Source organism: Lathyrus oleraceus, chromosome 7, assembly GCF_024323335.1.
Source record: "Lathyrus oleraceus cultivar Zhongwan6 chromosome 7, CAAS_Psat_ZW6_1.0, whole genome shotgun sequence".
NCBI lineage: Eukaryota > Viridiplantae > Streptophyta > Magnoliopsida > Fabales > Fabaceae > Lathyrus > Lathyrus oleraceus.
In genome coordinates, this window is record NC_066585.1 from 339666826 (window position 1) to 339672825 (window position 6000).

Here is a 6000-nt window from a genome sequence, read left to right on the forward strand (position 1 = left end):
ATGAAAATCTTAGGATAAAGTACTTTCCAAGTTCTCTCTCACGAAGAATTCTTTCACGTGGTTTACAACCTTGCCACAAAATTCGATCCACACTTGGAATCAGTTAGAAAGAATGTCCCATGAGCATTTTTACATGGGGAAAACGAAGATAAGTCTGAAGGAATTGGCCAGTATTAAACGAAAATTCACTAAGCCAATTGATGATTATCTAAATAGATTTATATTGCTCAAAGCTAGATGTTTTACACATGTACCAGAGCATGAGTTGGTCAAAATGGCCGTTGGGGGCCTTGACTATTCTATCAAGAAAAAGTTAGACACCCAGTATTTGAGAGATATGGCCCAACTGGCTGATAGGGTTTGTCAGCTAGAACGCTTGAAGGAAGAGAAGGCTAGAGCAAATAAGAATAAAAGAGTAGCCTACATCGAATTCAGTAATGATAATGAAGGATCCAATAATGAGCCTTTAGACTTCGACGTAAATGAAATCAACCTTGTTGAGTTGAAACAAGGGCCACCTTACTCTTGTAAGGTCTTGGCCCCGTCGAATGGGAAAAACCCTATCGAACCAGAAAAGAATGATAAATTTCCTAAGAAAACTTACACATTCGACGTTACAAAATGCGACGAAATCTTCGATTTGTTAGTTAAGGATGGCCAAATGATAGTGCCTTTTGGTGCTAAAATGCCTCCTTTGGGACAAAGAAGAAAAGAGGGTTTTGTAAGTACCATAATTTTCTGGGTCATAAAACGTCTTAATGTTTTCTTTTCAGGGATCTTTTTCAGAATGCTATTCAGGAAGGAAGACTCCAATTCGGGGACAAACCCAGAAGCCAAATGAAGATTGACTCTGACCCTCTGCAAGTGGCTGATGCTCACTACACAGAGCCAGATGAAGTCAATATGGTCGAAGTTGTTGATGACTTCAACCACACTATAACCATGGTCGAAGTTACTGAGGACTTCATCAATAAAGCTATCATGGTTAGGGTATATGAGCACCTTGACCAGTAATTCCTCAAGAACTTCGTTCAGGAAGCCGCTGAAAGCTTCACCAACGGAACCACTGATGGTTTCGACACCGGAGTTACTGAAGATTCCAACTTGATGATAGTAACCAAAGAAGCTGCTGATAGTTTCAAATGAACTGATAAGGATACTGAGGGCCTTCAACTGAAATTCCAGAATTTATGCATCACTGAAGATGTCGACATGGAGGTCAACATGGTCGAAATCTCCCAAGAAACCTCCATGGAAGTTGATAACGAGTGTCGACAAGAAGAGTATAATAAAGTGGCCTTCCCAAAAGAAGAGGAGACTCTGATGGATTTCCTCCATAGGTGCCAAAGAAAAAAATCAGAAGTTATGTTGTGCCCTCATTGTAGTGCTGTGTTCGACAAACAAGCGGCTCACAATCTCGAATGAGTTAGGAGGGAAAAAGATCAAGGGTGCCAGAGAACCCCTAAAGATCAACATGCTTTTGAGCCTATAAGGGCCTTCGACCCAAGAAGGTATTTCGATCCAAGCAGAACTTTGGTGAGGCTTGATGAAACAAAACGAAGGGGTCCTGCTGCTAAACCTATCTCCTTCAAGCCCAATGTTGAGGCTTCCAATGGAAAATGGGTGAATCCAGTTGAGGACAGAAAATGTGGCCATGGAACATGGCAGAATTTCGAAGTAGACAGAGGTTCGTCATTGGCATACCATAAGGAATTCCAGGTTGCCAGAAAAACATCCCACATCTTTAAAAAATACAAAGGGAAAAATCCCTGACAAAGTCCTAGTGGAGAAGGGAACAGAGAAGGAGGAAATCATAGAGGGAGGCTGAGGAAAAGGAAAAAGTTGAATCCAACACCAATGTGCCTGCCAGAAAGAAGGAGAAAAAGGAAATGAGTCTTGTCAAAGGAAAGTTTAACACTCTGGCAGAAACGGCCCAAGAGAAATATGATCGAATGGTGACCGAAGACGAAATGCTAACGGATGACTTCGACTTTGGGTCAGAGCCTTCATTGGATATCTTAGTAGGTGTGGTATCAGTGCTGCCTAGAGAATTCAACCAGATAACAGAGGTCGAAGACACTGATAACATCACAAAAAGGGAAATGGCCGCTCACAACCCAGTGTGCTATTATGTAATGAACAATGGTTGCGTAGAGGAGCAAAATGCTTTCTTCGAGAGGCCAGATGAGGCAATGAAGAGTCATCTTAAGCCTCTGTTTATTACTGGGAAGGTCGAAGACGTCCCAATTAACAAGATCTTGGTAGATTACGGCGCAACGATGAATTTGATGCCGCATCACATATTAAGGAAAATAGGCAAATATGACACATATGCCAAGCCCCACAACATGGTGCTTTCCAATTGTAGCAGGAAATTCATGATCATCAAGCTATTGACAAGCTAGAGATCAATTAACAAGAGTCGCCACCGCGCTTTTATAGTTTCCAAGGGAAAAGGGAAAAAGTACGAACAAAACCCAATAAGTAAAAAGTTTTTAAATAAAAACTAATAAAAGTCATAGATCACAGGTAAGGGGGTTGGTTACATAGAGGGAATGTGTTAGCATCCAAAGTGTCCTAGGTACTCCTAGGGAGCCCTTTTTGTATGCATATGTACTTGGTATAAAGTGATGTTTACAAACAAATAGAATGGGGAGATAAGAAAAGAATTCATTAATTATATTTTTGTGTTTGACAAGACCTTCGGTCTTGTGCCTACATACCAACATAAAAATGAGGGATCAAAACCTCGTAGTTCGTGCTACAAATTTCAAAGTGGATGCATTGATTTTAACAAAATTTAAGTTTGAAAGGCACAAAGGCCTAAAATGATTTGAATGAGTTAGTTATTTTTGGCTTTTTTGAAAATTTAAGTCAAGTATAGTTAAATTTATTTACAAGTTTGATTTAAGAAAATAAGTTTGAAAATACAATGGCATAAGGCCAAAGTTTCTATCTTTTTTGCAAAAGTGGTCAAAGTTTAGAACAAAAATAGTTCACACAAAGAAGGTTTTAAAAATGGAGGGAGATATTTTGAAATTAAAGAAATGGGGAGAAGATGAAGAGACTATCCTATGCACAAAAATTAAAAGTTTAGAGTTGAAAAGATCTGACCAAATGGGTAGCAATCCAATAGACAAGTATGTCAATAGAAACCCAGAATTCCCTTGGAATTTTGGAAACAAGCAACACACAAATGCACAATTATATTATCTTGAAGAGCAAGACATCAAATAAAGATGGCCTCATCCAATCTTATCCACTTCATGATCTTCTTCAAAATGGCCCATGCAACAGATGAATTTCACAAGTCACAGGTTCAAAATAACAGCTTAACCAGGATCATGTTGTAGATGAATCTTAGAGAGATCTTCAAAGATGTATCAGATGAATTTCAAATTGCAAGTACTTGATTCTTCAACAATTTAACATTGGCCAAGTCCATTAGCAAAGGAGGTTGCCTAGATTCTAAGTCCTTTTGGGCAAGATCAAACCAATAGTCCACTCAAAAGTCTTTTAGGGTTTTTTGTTGTTATTATGTACATTAATGGTCAAAGACCAAACAAGTAGACAAAGTAACACAAAACCAAATATATCACACAATATGGTCCAAATGGACAAAGTGAAAATTACATTAACATAAACAATTAAGATGATATGTATAATGGCAAATGATAATAGAGTGCTAAAAGTAAATTGCATTAAAGTAAAAGCTTGAAATTAAAAGTTAATAGTTAGTAAGTTAGAAGTTAGTTTTGTTTTGCTTTTGATTTCAAGACATTCTTTGGAGAACACTCAACCCACTTGCCACAAGCATGGATCCTTGAACCAAAACATCTTCTAAAGGAAGGAAAGAAGGCCAAGTTTCCATACAATACCATGGAAGAGGGGAGACTTACAATCTCACTAACTAGAATGCTTATACCTTTTGTGTCACAAATTTAGCGCTATGCTAAGCAATCATAATTGGACTTATGTAGAAGTCACAACTATTTGAGGCCGGGCAATAGACTTTTGGTGTTAATGCATGTTGGAGACATAGTATTATGAAATATGCTCATGAAACATACCACACACAAAAAATATGCAAAAGGTGTTGCCTAATCTCATCCATACTCATGTTAATCTTTCAATCAACTAGCATTAGGACTTTGAGATGTCATTGGCCAAATGGAAATGAATGGATGAAGAAGAGGAATTAGATGAAGGGGGAAGGGGATGAATGAGATCACAAATTGGTCAAAGGAGGACTTTTACCAAATTAATATCATTCATTCATTTTGTGAGATGGAATGTACATTCCATCAATCCCCTAAATCCAATGGTATTAACTTAACAAAGTCAAATCAACCTTGACCAAGGCCCAACAACAAATAAGAAACTCAAACAAGTCAATACAAATGGTCAACACAATTTAAATGACATTTATTCAATTAAAAATAATAAAATAATGCATTAAATTCAAATATGTTTTGTCCAATTCCTAAAATCTCATCAAAACACCAAAGAAATGGCCATGAGATTTATCATAGGTCAAACAAGGTCAAAGGACCTTGGAGAAAAAGTTTCATAATTTTTGGACATTTAAAAATATTTTTAAACAATTAAAAACAAATGAAAAATCAATTAATTCATGAAAAATATTAATAATGATCCAAAAAATAATTTTAATTCAGAATATGAGAGAGAAAAATATTTGAAAATATTTGGTGAAAGTACCATATTTTTTGGATCGATATTAAATTTAATATGAATTATTGAAGAAAATGCAATTAAAATAAAAATCAGAAAATTCTAAATTACGTGGACCATCAGATCTCCCTCATTAATTGAGGTGGCAGATGTGATGATCCAAAACACGCGTTCCACAAGTTCCTTAGTCAACCGCGTGACACAGATGGTATTTAAAACCAACGCTCAAGATTAAAACGTGAGAGGAGTATCCTATGGTTCAGATGCAAGACACATCATCGCCGGAGCCAGAGCTCCGATCATCTTCCCCAGTGAGCTTCACCGGACTGGTCAACATGAACCATCACCAAAATAAAAAACAGGGACATGATCTTGAAGGAAAAATGGCACTGAGCTCGAATCTGACCTCCAATTACTCCAATTCCAAATATATTAAGAGATATGTGGAATTGAAATCTGAGGCACACGAACTGAGTTACTTCGATTTGACCTCAAAGCAACTCAACCTTCTTGCCTACATTGGTAGGACTTCAGACAACCAAAGAATCAATGGAATTGAGCAACAATTTAAGAGAATCGAAGAGTTTAAAATTTCTGCAAATTACCTTCAATAGAGGTCTGAACTTGATGGATCTTAAGCTTGCTTGCACTTGGACTCACTCTACTTGCTTGCAGGAAGAGAATGGAAAGGTTTAGAAGCAATGGACTCCTGGAGAATTGATTTCCAAAACAGTGGAGATTCAAGCTCAAATTCAAATGAATTTGTCAGGTTTATCCTATGAGAGTGAAGGGTTTGAAGAGGGGGATCAAAGCTGGCGCAATGGTGTATCAAATTCTGAGCAAATGAAGCTCAATTTATAGATGAATCATGTGATATTTGCACACTCCCTTCCACTTTCCAAAATTGGCAAATGATGATGGAATGGTGCATGGGCGCGCATAGGCCCATGAAATGATAGCTGAAGGTCCAATTTGAATGATCAGATGTGTTGAAGTTAGCTTAGATTGCAAGGCACATGTGTATTGATGCTTGAAGATTGATCCATGCCAAATGATATCAGCCTGTTTAAGCCATGCACATGCAATGCATTTCTAATCCAAAATGAATGAATTTAAGCTCTTTGGAAAGGTGAGATCAAGAGGAACAAGTTTGATGTTGAACACTTTTTCATTTGGAGCTTGGAACTTGGAGAAATTTGAGGTGGAAGTTTGGAAAAATTTGACATATCAAAATTTTTCTAAGTGTCAAGCCATATGTCTCAATATTCCATTTTGCTTAACTTTTTATAGGAGCTTCAAATGAGAAAA